Raw genomic sequence first — 13,921 nt, forward strand, 5'->3', positions numbered from 1 at the left:
TTTTATTAGATTTTATTTTCTGAAATTTACATTACAGGAAGGGTGTTAAATAACATAATATGGCCTGGAATCCCACCATATCAAGTAATTCTCATATAAAATTGTTGATGAACATTTTATATAAAAATGAATGTTTGACAATCAATATGTCAGAAATGGTAGGTAAACCAAACTCCCATTGACTGCATATCTGTGTAATTTTAAAGAATGGTCATGGTTTCACTCCCTACCACAGGTGCTAAGTTTAGGTACCTTGTTTGTAGATAAATAAAGGCCAGTTTACACTTCACTGCTTCCAAATGCAGCAGTGGCAGAAAGTGGATTTGAACAGAATGTAGAACCATCCCTCTTTGTCTTCAAGGAGTCCAAATGGCAGTACCTTTTTAAGCATCAATACTACAGTGCCTGCCCTAGGGTAAAGAGGTGCACACCTTGCGCCACCAGTTTTGCTTGCACAAATTCACTTTCAGGGCAATGTGAAGGGTGCTAGTAAAGCTGTGGTCATAAGGACTGCAATTGTCAGCATTCTCTTCCTCCTTTTCTAGCCGCACACTGGGAAGTGAATTCAACAGAACACAAAAAACCTGAAAGGAGAGAAGGAACAGAGGGAAATGTGGCTTTTAATGCCCCCTCCCCCACCAAACCACCACATGTTCTCTCATACACAGATACACCTACACCAGACAGGGGCACAAGATTAGAATTTAGAAGATTCGAATTTAGAAAGAATATTAGAATTCTTTAAGCCAGATTGCTGGGCTCAGTTAGGGCACACACCTCTCATTTCGCATACAGTCACATGAACTTGTTCCATTTGGCCATGTACACACCATGAAAATGCCACTCATGTAAGGCCCATGGCAGGGAAAATCAGAATACAATGGTGGTGTTAAAATTTGCTGTGTCATGTCTAAAGGTAGGAACTTTTGGAGACAGCGAAAACAAGTTATCAGGAAAGTAAGGGTACAAGAATATTTCACTAACAGATTATCAATCATTTCAAATGTAGGATGAAACAAGTGTTGTAAAAATGGGTAAGGGTGTTTTGCACTAACAGAAATGTACATATGTTTGAATATATGTATGAGACAACAGCAAGGTATTACATATACAGTTTTTGTTATTCAAAACCAGTAAAGGAACTGAATTTTTATCACTAGTATACTAATGAATAAATTTTGGGACATCCGTACAGTGAAATACTCAGCTAACACAAAAGTGAGATTGTTTTGAAAATAAGTTTAAAATGTCATAGAAATATATTCTTCTAGACAGTATATATTGTATACATGTAAGTGCCAGTATTTAGGAAGCATTGAGAGAGAGGTACTCCATGAAGCCTGTGCTACATAATGAATTCCAGACTTATGTATGCTGCACAGGAAGACTGCCAGGAGAGAGGGGAGTGAAGAGGAGAAAAGTGGACAGGAGGAGGAAGAGGGAAGGAGCAGGAGGAGGGGAGTGAGAAGAGAGAAAGGGGAGAGATGGGGGAAGGAGCCAAGGGGAAGGGATGTGGAATTGAGGAGAGAAGGAAATCAGGGAGGAGGTAGGAAAATCAGCAGTATTTATCCAGAAACTTCAAATCTTAAAAATACCTCTTTTCACATAAAACTTTGCCTTCATGATGATAGGCCTGGTGGTCCATAGTATCCCTGTATAGCAGAACTGTCCCCTCTTCTACTTAGGCTTCCTCAAAACTCTGAAGATTGGTTGGTAACAGCTACTCTTTTCTACCTTCCTGCTCGGTGGCATTCAAGATGCAGGTCAGAATTTTATCACAAGATTGCGCGAGTTCCTAACCTCTGACCAAAGGTCTTAGAAAGAAGCTTACAGAAAGAGGGGGAGAGTAAATCTCCACCTTTAAAACAAACTTATACAAAATGATTCTAGTTTTGTCTAAAAAAAAAAAATACAGGAGTGGAAGAGTATTGTCAAAACACACCAGGGAACACCAGGTAGCCCTTATGAGACTTCGCAGCAGCTAGTCACAAGCAGGCATACCACAGCCCAATGAACCTGAGTGACAGAACAGAGCTCCAGAGTGGGGCCTGGATAGCTGTTGCATAGCCTCCTGAAGAGGTGATGTCACAGGACAGGGTTGGGGAAGTTCTAGAAAATCCTGTCCAAGTGCGTGGTGATGGAAAATGAACACTCTACTCTTCAGAGTGTGTACATCTTAATTTACACAGAACACTGAAAAGACGGATCAGAGAATGCCAGGTACATTTGAGGCCTTTAGTAAACGGAAGAGTTTTAAAAATACACATGATCACATTTCAAAAAAAGACTATCAGCACAGTCCTGATGAGACCTGATAAGCTAGGGTCAGATGGAAGGGGAGGAGGACTTTACCTATCAGTGGAGTCGGGGAGGGGAATGGGAGGAGATGAGGGAGGGAAGGTGGAATTGGGAGGGAAAGAGAGCTGGGGATAAAGGTGGGATAAAACTTGAATAATCTGTAATTAAAATAAAAATGTAATTAAAAAAAAGACAATCAGCACAATAAGCCCCAACACAGCATTTGTTTCTCAGCAAAATGCCCACCCTTTCAGCTAAAATGAAAACCTGGTACCGCTTGGGTGCCATCTCCTGGTCACAGTGAGGACTGCATCTGTATCTGAGCAAGGGGCCACAGCAGGGGAAGAGAGGAACTTAAGTTACATACTGCATTTAAAGGGACCAAACCCCCTGGGTTGGGGAGGTTTTACACTTCTGTCTCCGCCATTTTCCAGGGCTATAAACAAGCACACTTTATGACATCTCTATACGTGAGATTGGAAGTTAGTTCTTGTCTGAACTGCAGATTGAGTTGCCACTGAAGGCTAATTTTGAGTTTCTGGAGTCTGGGTAAAGTGGCTAAAAGCATGTCATAGCCGTATGTATGAGGCTGAGGCCTCAATGATGTGAAAGTTTAAGGCTAGTATGGGCTACATATTGAGTTCCAGGACAATCTGGACTACAGAGTAAGACCCTGTAAGAACAAAACAAAACAAAACAACAACAAAAATACCCACCTGGTTTGGCATAATTAGAAATATACTGGTCCACAAACACAGAGTCCGTTTTATTTTTCCATTTCCCTCATTTTTCATTTTTCTCCATGAAACTGAATACATTCTGTTATGAAAACATGGAAGGTACATAATCTTTTGTCAGTTTGGACAAACATTTCCTGTTTTATGTTTTACAAATACATTTTTTCCTGGATACAAATTTCAAAAGCTATGAAAGCACATTCATTATTTGAAATAAATATACACTTTCTTTTTTCTTTGAGACAAGGTTTCTCTGTGTAGCTTTGGCTGTCCTGGACTCACCTTGTAGACCAGGCTGGCCTCAAACTCACAGCAATGTGCTTGCCTCAGATGCCCTGAGTGCTGGTATTAAAGGAGTGGCACCACCATGCTGCAGTCAAATATACAATTCTTGACCCAAAGGTGTCTGTCCCTGTAGGTGAGCTTAGATGATCATGGGCTCCTACATACAAACTTTTTCAAAAGTGGAATCAGTGTAAGCATTGTCATATGCACCTTGCATTTCCCAGTTCTCAGAAAATGAAAAGAAAACAGGTACATTTGCAATAACTAATTCCTATGACTGGCAAATTTCAACACCTCAGTCAACTTCTATGTGGTTAGAATGCCTATTCTGAAGCCATACAGCTTCACTTAGTTTTCCATACTTTCACCATCAATAATAATTATATGATTACAATTTACTATGATGGAGTGAAGCTAGAAAAAAATGGCTTTACATCATTTCATTTTGTCCACATTCTGTCATTCTTTGTCAGTTAATATTGCGCATTTTTGGGTCTCTTTCCTAAATATTGTGCTATAACCACACTTGTACTTGTTTACATATATACAGGAGTATATTATAGACTAGTCTGCATATGAGAGGGAACATGATTTATTTTTCTTAGTTTGAGTCATATTGCTTAATATGATACTTTCCAACTCCATTTATTTTCCTGCAAATTTCATGATTTCACTTTTCTTTACAGCTGAATAATATTCCAATGAGTATGTGTACCACTTTTATTATCTGTTCATCTGCTGATGGACATATAGGTTGTTTCTATTGCCTTGCTATCATAAATAGAGCAGCAATAAACATAAATTTTCAAATATCTGTGTTAGTATATGAAGTTCCTTTGGTATATATACAGGAGTGGAATAGATCAATCATATGATAGCTAGTTTTTTGAGGAATGTCCAAACTGAATAAGCAGAGGGTTCCTCTCTCCCACCACATCCTCACCAACATTTATTGTCAGATTTCTTTCTTTCTTCCTTCCTTCTTTTATCTCCCTTCCTTCCTTCTTTCCTTTTTTCAGATTTCTCCTTCCTTCCTTCCTTCCTTCCTTCCTTCCTTCCTTCCTTCCTTTCCTTCCTTCCTTCCTTTTTTCCTTCCTTCCTTCCTTCCTTCCTTCTGTCCTTCCTTGCTTTCTTTTTCAGACAGGGTTTCTTTGTGTAGCCCACACTTTCCTGGAACCTGCTTTGTAGATCAGGCTGAATGTGAACTTAGAAATCTGCCCACCTCTGCCTCCCGAGTGTTGGGATTAAAAGTATGCTTCACCACCACCCAGCCAGATTTCATGATAATAGCTATTCTGACTAAGGTAAGATGGGAGCTCAAAGTTACATGTACATATGTATGTAGACAGGAACTTACTGTGTAACTCTGGCTGGCTTGGAAATCACTATGTAAACCCAGTAACATTAACCTCATAGAGATCTACCTGTTTCTGCCTTCTGACTGCTGGAATTAAAGGCATGCACCACCACCATGCCTGGCTGAAAGTAGTTTTAATTTGCATTTTCCTGGTGACTAGGGAGGTTGAATATTTTTTTTCAATTTAGTTATTATCTTTACATCTCAATCTTAGCACCTTCCCTTCTCTCCTCCTGGTCTCTCCCCTTCATCCCTCCCTAATCCCCTTATCCGCCTTACCCTGTCCCTCAGAAAAGTCCTCCTCCAAACCCACTTTATCACATCCAGTCTCATCTGGACTGCCTACTTCCTCTTTCACAGTGTCTTGTCAGGAAGCTTTAACATGGGGAAGTGATCAAAAAGCATGCAACAGAGACCATGTCAGAGACAGCCCCCAATCCCCTTTCTAGAGGACCCACATGGAGGCTAAGCTGACCACTGGGTATAAGAGTGTAGAGAGCCTAGGTCTAGTCCATGCATGGCCTTTGGTTGGTGCATCAGTCTCTGCAAGCCCTCCCCCCTTGGGCCTAGGATAATTGGCTCTGTTGTCTTCTTATGGAGTTCCTGTCCACTTTGGGTCTTTCTCTCCCCCTCCCCCACTCTTGTATAAGGCTTCCTACTCTCCACCCATTATTTGGCTCTGAGTCTCATTTTCTGTTTGATCTGTTGTTGGGCGGAGCCTCTTAGAGGACAGCTATGCTGGGCTCCAGTCTGCAAACACAGTAGAGCATCATCAACAATATCATGGGTTGGCTCTCTCCCATGGAGTGGTTTCTTTTTAAATACAGTTACTAGACATTCATATTTCTTCTTTTGGAAAGTATCTGTTCATCTCAATAGCCCATTTATCAATTGGCAGTTTTATTTACTTGGCATTTAATTTTCATAGGTTTTTTTTTTTTTTTAAATTTTGGATATTAGCTGCCATCACAAGTATAGCTGGTACCTTTGATCACCTCCCCCTGAAGGGGGAGCAGCTTTATCAGGCCACAGAAGATGACAATGCAGCCACTCCTGATGAGATTTGATAGACTAAGATCAGAAGGAAGGAGAGGGAGACCTCCCCTATCAGTGGACTTGGGGAGGGGCATGTGTCAAGAAGGGAAAGGGAAGGTAGGATTAGGAGGGGAGGAGGGAGGGGTTTATGAAGGGATACAAAGTGATTAAAGTGTAATTAATAAAAGTTAAAAAAAAAAGAACTATAGCTGGTAAAGATTTTTCCATTCTGTGAACAGTCTGTCTACTGTGCTGATAATTTCCTTTGCTGTACAGAGACTTTTTTCCTTATAGTCCTGGTTGTCCTGGAACTCACTCTGTAGACCAGGCTAGCCTACAGAATGAACTCATAGAGATCCTTCTGCCTCCTGAGTACCTGGGATCTCCCAGAAGCCTGCTTCTGCCTCCCGAGTGCTGATATTAAAGATGTGCCCCACCACCACCTACCAGAAAAATTTCTATTTATATATTTCCATATGATGACCCTTAGAGTGAGTTTCTGTGCTACTAAAGTTCTGTTTAGAAATTTCTTCTCCACCCTAGTGTCTTGTCACTTAGCCACTATGTTTTCTTCTAGAACAGCAGGTTTTTCTCAACCTTTTTTTTAATGTCACAAATATGGTTAAATACAGTTCCTCCTATTGTGGGGACTCCCAATCACAAAAATATTTTCATTGCTACTTCATAACTGTAATTTTTCTACTGTTATATATAATAATATAAGTATCTGATATATGACCCCTGTGAAAGGGTTGTTCATGCCCACAGGGTCACAACCCTGAGATTGAGAACTGGTGCTCTAGAATCTTCAACAGTTCAGGTTTTAAAGTAATGTCTTTACTCCATTCCAAACTGGATTCTGTGTAAGTCAAAGGATATGGGAATGATTTTGTTTTTCTGTGAGTGGATATCCAGTGTTTTTTCTAACCCATGTTTTCACTGTCTTTGCTGAAGCTGTAGGTTTGTTGGTTTATTTCTATTCTGTTCCATTGGTCTAACGCTGTTTTTATGCCAATAACAGGCTATCTTTACTGCTCAGGCTTTATCGTATAATTTCAGGCCAAATATTGTGATATATAGCTGAGTTTTTAGATTTGTTTTGGTTATTTGTGATCTTTGGTAGTTCTGTATAATTTTTTTGTATTTTTTCTACATTTTGGAATATGACATTGGGATTTTGATGGTTATTGCATTGAATCTGTAGATTAATTATGTACTGAGAGAACCAGGCTTGACAACCCCAAAGGTCACTAGAAACTAGGCCTAAACAAGGTCACCCAAGTCACCAGGAACTAGTGACCCCACCCCAAGGTCACTAGTAACTAGGCAGGCCATAGGTCACCAATTGCAGAAACAAGGTCATAAGATTCCCTACCCAAGGAACAGCCTGAGGATAACCACAAGAACAGGAAGGTATCTTCTCTCAGGGTGGGGCACTTGTGCTGAGCAGCCCACCGACCTTGTAGTAGAGCATTTCATGGCACCGAAAATACCTAACATTTCTGAGGTCTATAGACAGCTCATTCAATGTAATGTTAGCTAGCCAATCACTTAGTAACAAGCTTGCCCTTGCTGAATATTAACCAATCATGTAACTGTTAAACTAGAAATTCCCTGTCCTTCCTCAAACCCCAATAAAAACCCTATTGTGCAGTTTCTTGGGGCTCTCTTCTCTGATCCACTGCACTGGTGCCAGTGGAGAGACAGAGCTTAAGCCGAAATAAAGCATACGTGGTCTGGCTCCTGGTGGTCTTTGGGGACGTTAAGATCTGGGCATAGCAGTACAGCCATTTCCCCAATATTCTACCAACCTAGGAACATGGAGTTCTCCATTATCTAGTGTCTTCTCTAATCCCCTTTGCAATGTTTTTTACTTTTATTTTGAGAGCTCTTTCTCTACTTTGGTTAGGTATATTCATAGACACTTTATTTTTCAAAGCTATTATGAATGAGAATTTACTCTAATGTCTTTCTCTAAGGCGTTATTGTTGTTATTGTTAGGACCAAATAAAAATGATGATGATGATGATGATGCGCATAGCAGATTTTATATGAAAGAGGTTTATTAGCTGGAGATGAAGAGAGAGAGAGAGAAGGAGATAGCGAGACATGATAGAGGACGGAGGTGGGGGGTGCGTCCAGACACAGAATGGGGAGAGGGCAAGAGAGGGGAGGAGCCAAGAGCCAACATAGTAGGTTGATCCTTTTAAGGAGCAGTGTAACCACATCTGCCAGGTGTGGCTACCTGGCCAGCAACATATGATGACATCATAGGTTGCTAGGCAACCCAGAAGCAGGCTACCTAAATACTAACAGTTATACATGAAAGATACTTTGAAAATACATACTCCAAAATACTGGGAAGGCTAGAAGAAATGGATGAACTTCTAAATGTATATGACTAACCAAAGCTAAAGCCAGAAGAAAGGAAGATATTTAAATTCATTTCAAGTAACACTATCAATACTGCAATCTAAAATCTCCCTGAAAAGAAAAGTCCAGGAAAGGTTGGTTTTGCTCCTTCATTTTATCAAACTTTCAAGCCAGATTTATTCTCAATTCTTTGGAATTTGTTACACACACACACACACACACACACACACACACACACACACACACACACCAAACAAACAAACAAAAGTAGAGCAAAACAAAGCAACAACAGCAAAGGAAAACCACCAAGCCTAAGCCAGTATCTACTAAGCCAGTATCATCTTTACACTAAAATCAGGTAAAGACACAAGAAAACTCTGAAGAAGACAAATGAAAAAAAAAAAAGGTAATAAAATGCTTCTAAATTGAATTCTGGAACTCATTTGGAAACTCATACATCATGACTAAGTGGGCTTGATCGCAGAGATGCATGGTTGGGGGAACATGCATAGATCAATAATATAAAACATCTTATAAACAAATCCAAGGACAGAAACCACATAATCATCTCAATTGATGCCAAAAAGCATTTGACTAACTTAAAGGTGTCAAAGGACTTGGAAGATGTTAGGAGTAGATGGGTCACATATTAAAATAATAGAGGTTATAAACAATAGACTTATAGACATTATGCTAAGTGGAGGCAAAAATGAGATAATTTTCTGTAAAAGTCAGGAATGAGACAAGGATGCCCATTATCCCCTGGTATTCAATATAATACTCAAAGTCTTGACAGCCAAGAGAAACACATAATAGAATAAAAGAAAGGAGAAAACCAAATTGTCCTTTTTTGTTAATAACATGATTCTGTATAAAAAATGATGCTAAGTAGTCTACTAGAAAATTCTGTCTCCACCTAGCTTAGATAAAACACAGGATATAAAACCAATATAAAAATAGTACTCAGAATTTGTAAAGATTTTTTTTTTGAGACAGGGTTTCTTTGTGTAGCCTTTGCTGTCCTGGAATGTTATTCTGCTTTCCATGGAGTTCTGGATTTCGGCTAGTGTTCTGGAGCTGGACTTCTGGACAGGGAATGCTGGTTCCGTTTCTCTCAGGGGCAGCTAGGGCACTTTAGAGGGAGGCCCAGGTGCTTGGCCTGGGTGTGGAAAAGGTTTTCCATAGAGTGTTACAGTGTAGCTCTTTCAGAATGAGATCACCAGTGGCAATGGAAACTCAGACATTCCAAAGCCTATGAAGTGTTACAGCTGTTGGTTAAATTGCTGTGCTGAGCACAGCAGAGGTGCGGGCCAAGGCTCATGTCTGGCCCACTTGTAATGGAGACACAAGCCTGTCAAGACCCAGGCCCAGCAGGCTGAAGGGCAGGCCTGGTGAGATGCCACTGGTGGGAGATGAATGATAAATCTCAGACGGTCATAGTGGAAGTCTCAGGCGGTCATGGTATCACTAGGCTGGTCACCAGCCAGGATGCACTCCGAGCAGCACATTTATTTGAAATCAGGGATTTATAAACCTTTGGACAGATAGAAGGGGTTTTGAGGGTGAAAGTGTTTGCTTTGCTTGGGTCAGGGACTTAGAGATACTTGATTTACATGTAATGATACAGCACTTCATTTTCCAGGCAGTAGCATGGTTCTATCCCAAGAAGGAGAACATAGTATCTAATAATCCTAGGAATGAGGGGCAAATCTCTAAGTACAGTTGAAGGTGACTGCTGAAGACTACTATCCTCAGCAGGGTTGGGCTTTTCTAGGAATTCCCAGATGCTCCATACAGCAGTTTTCTTATCAGGAAAGGGTCTGGTCTGTAATCTGGCCTGAGGGCTATGATCTAACCCAAATCAGGGTGTTATGCTCAGATCTTAAGGTCCCCAAGGACCACCAGGAGCCAGACTATGAATGCAAAAACAAAGAGTTTTATTTGAGCTTAAGCTCAGTCTCTCCACCATCACCAACTCTGTGGTTCAGAGAGGAGAGCCCTGAGCAGCTGCACAGAAGGGTTTTTATTGGAATTTCCAGCTTAGCAGTTACACCATTGAGTAGGATTGGGTGACATTCAGCAAGGGCAAGCTTGTTACAAAATGATTGGCTAACTAACATAACTAACATCGAGTGAGCTATCTATAGACCTCAGGAATATTAGGTCGGTGGACTGCCCAGCACAGATGCCCCACTCTGAGTCAGGATAACTTCTCATTTTTGTGGTTATCCTTAGGCTGTTCCTTGGGTAAGGAATTTTATAGCCCTTTTCTGGGACTTTTGGGGGAGGGGTTCAGGCTGGTCCTTTCAAGGGGAGACTTTTAGAACCCCACTGACAAAAGGGAGTCTATCCTCATAGTCCTAGCTCAAATAAATGGCTATCCAAGACGGCTGACTTTATTCTTATCCAGCAGAGCCCCACACTGGAACTGGCTCTGTAGACCAGGCTGGCCTTGAATTCAATGCTTTTGAAATAGTGGATGGAATCTTTCCTCCAAAACACCCCTAAAACCGTCCCTTTTCCTCTTTCTACTGATGTCCTCTATTCTGTGCACCTAAGCCTATGTGCTCAGCATTAGGTATCTGTTCTGGAAAAACTTCACCATGTACAGATCCCTCCATTTTGTGAACATCCCAAGACCTCTTTCAATAAAGGGGTTGCTTTTCAAAAGGGTGTGTGACACACACACACACACACACACACACACACACACACACACACACACACAGAGAGAGAGAGAGAGAGAGAGAGAGAGAGAGAGAGAGAGAGAGAGAATGGTGTTCCGATTTCAGGATCACCATGTAATAGAATCAATTCCTCTTTCTTCTCTGAACAAGATACTTTTTCTAAGAAAGTGAGAAGCAAACCTGCCTCTTTCTCCCAGGTACAGCTTTCAGTAATTCGTGAGCATGGCACATGGGTCAGATTCCAAAGGTCTGGGTTCTAGTTTTGCTTCTAAAAATACTCCAAGGTGTTCCCAGACAAGTATGTCAGCCAGTGAGTTGATGGTTCTGGTATTCATTTACCACTGTGTGGCTGTTGCTTTAAAAGTCGTCTGCTGCTCACATTGCTATCTTTCTTGCCTTCCTCTCAGCTGGAGATTACTGCCCTGTCTTTTGTCAGTGGAATCTTAAAATAAACCACATGTAACATTCAAAGGAGTCAACCTTCTCCCATTCCCACCCTTAACCTGCCTGTGTGAGGAAAGCTATATTGATGTCCATGCTCATAATATCAGGATTGAGTATCCTAAGCACACAGACATGACTCTGTCATTGTGATAGGGATTCCAGATAGCTCTAATGAGGAAAAACATGCCATCGTTATTCCTAGTCACCATTGTTATAATTTGTCTCATTTGATTTTGGACCACAGTGTTCACTTATTTCTTACATCAAAGCCCCCTTCACCTCAGAGCGCCCCAATAAGCTGACAGTCTCCTAGCATTTCTTCTTATAGCCAATGCTCAGAAAGCACACACATTCAGAGCTACACATGAGCAAATCTGTTTTAAAATCTTCTTTGTATATGAAAGAATAAACCTAAGTTTCATTTGCTATTGACATTGTGCATTTTATTCCCTGACCATTTGCTTCACTTGATATGTTCCCCCCTTATAGTATTGGGTGATCTTATCACACTGAAGCCATGATCTCTTCTGGAAAGTATTCCACAAAGACACCAAGTCCCCCCCACCCCTTCCTTCCTCCCCATCCCCTCATAGCCCTGAGATAAATGTACGAAATAAATGAACACTGTGATCCCAGGTCAGATGAGTCAGTTCAAATAATAAACTGTGAGCAGGGACAGCATTATAGCTATCTTCACATGGGAAGGTTGAGGGTGGTCATGGGAAAAGACTGAGTCATTTCAAAAGCACAGGAGGTCTGTTTTTAAGACCCCACTGACAAGAAGACAGAACAATCTCCTAAGGCTGAGAAGCGCCCAGAAAGAGTACCTAAGTGAGTGGCAGCTCACTTTGAAAACGAGAACCATACACTAGTAAATGAGGACCTGGACCATCAACTCACTGGGTTAAATACTGACCTGGGACATTTAGACATCTTTTATATGTCATTGTCAGAGCACATATTAGTCCACACACACACACACAAAAAAAAATGCAGGGAGTGACATACTTACATTTCTAGGAGTCCCAAGTAGATCCAGTGGACAGTGTCTTGTTAAGAACTGGGCATCCCTGGGTGTAGTAATGCTACTCTGTAGTCCCAGAACTAAGAAGCCATGGGCAGTACCCAGCCTGAAGCAAAAATAAATTGAACTGAAATAAAATCATAGAAGTTAAAAAAAAAAAAACAAAACAGGCCATCACCAGACATTGTGACACACAGCTATGATCCTACTAACTTGGGAGACTGACATAATAGGACCACAAGTTTAACCTGAGCAACCAATAAAATCCTGTCTCAACCTATCCATGAAAAGGGTTGGGGGAAGTCGTGGCTCAGTGGTATAACACTTCCTAGCAAGCACAGGGCCCCAAGCTCATTTCCCAACACCATAAAAAAGTGCATCACAAAACTTTGTGGCAAAAATCAATACTAAGGAGCCTAATTCTGTTTAATAACATATTTTGCATCATTTGATTTACCATTAGACTAATCACAGTGTGACAGAAAAATAGATACTTGGAGAAAACTACCTCAAGGTTAGCACACAAATGTAATCTTTTTTTTTTTTTTGACAGAGAAAGCCCCAAAACCCTTCTGAGCTTCATTTAACAATCAGAGAAGGCATGAAAATGTCAGCCAGCATTCCATACCGATAAGAGAGGAGGGTTCTATGTAAATATTCCATAAAGGGTTGTACAGCCTCATGATCCAGTGTTTTTGGTTCTTTACTAGCAGGTCACTAGCTCATCCTCAATCTTGTGAGTGTTTTTCCTTTTTTAATAAATAATCTCCATTTATACTTCTAAATTTATGCTCCTGGCCAAATTAATCACTTTTTGGGGGAAGAAAAAAACAACAACGATATTTCAGTAGATGCCCCGGATGTAGATCCACTACTATTACAACAGAAATTTGTTTTCTCTTTGAGCTTCTAAAACACAACAGCGGACCAGACTGGTAGATCTGCAAAGTTAATGACCATTAGAGAGTACACTTTCAACGAGACAGCTAGGGAAATTATGTTAGTGGATGAAGTAACAATGGGGCAAACCTGTGGCCTTATTGTCTGGTACCAAAGTTCTTCTGTTATTCATTATTATAATTTACTATTTATTGGCCATAGTGTTTTCGGTTAGAAGACAATACTATCAATTCCACAAAATGTAATGTTTGCTAAAAATACACTACTTAACTTTGTTCTCACTAGTTCACTAGCGGTAGGTACTGTTAATATGCCCATTCTTTGGAAGAGGAAGCCAAGGAATTGTATTTTTTTTTCATACAGGATGCCATAATCAGAACAAGGGTGAGTAGAGATTCCAACTCAGAAATTATCTTTTCATAAAGGCCCTGCACGACAGGCATGTACTGAGAGTTTGACAAAAATCAGAACAGAAAGAGACAAATTCAAGGCAAACACGTCAGAATAAGGCACACTGAGGGCCAGGATTGGTCCAGCAGCGTAAACGAGTCACGATAAACTATTCACAAAAGAAAATGAATTTTCACTTCAGAATGATTGTTAACCTTGTGAGTCATCCTCGAACAAATGAGAAAACAGGAAGGTCCGGCATTCTCTGTGTGTTTAGCATAAAAGATGCTCGGCTTCAGGAGTGAATTGGCGGGCTCAACAACTCCTGGCGTCAAACTCCAGCTGGAGTTTAGAGCTGGCCGGGGATGGGTGAGGGATGATACTGTGTCCG

General features: G+C 40.8%; 1 long non-coding RNA gene across 1 annotated transcript; it reads right to left on the reverse strand.

Moving 5' to 3' along the window:
* Positions 1 to 437: 437 nt before the first annotated feature.
* LOC129677629 (uncharacterized) lies at positions 438 to 13,888 on the reverse strand. The gene is made up of 4 exons (XR_008720231.1): positions 13,746 to 13,888; positions 12,229 to 12,346; positions 3,015 to 3,117; positions 438 to 584 (listed from the first exon to the last, which is right to left on the reverse strand). It is a non-coding gene; the product is annotated as an uncharacterized LOC129677629 (long non-coding RNA).
* Between the last annotated feature and the right edge of the window lie 33 nt (positions 13,889 to 13,921).

The sequence above is a fragment of the Psammomys obesus genome, unplaced genomic scaffold, assembly GCF_907164565.1.
Source record: "Psammomys obesus unplaced genomic scaffold, mPsaObe1.curated_primary_1811, whole genome shotgun sequence".
NCBI classification, from domain to species: Eukaryota; Metazoa; Chordata; class Mammalia; order Rodentia; family Muridae; genus Psammomys; species Psammomys obesus.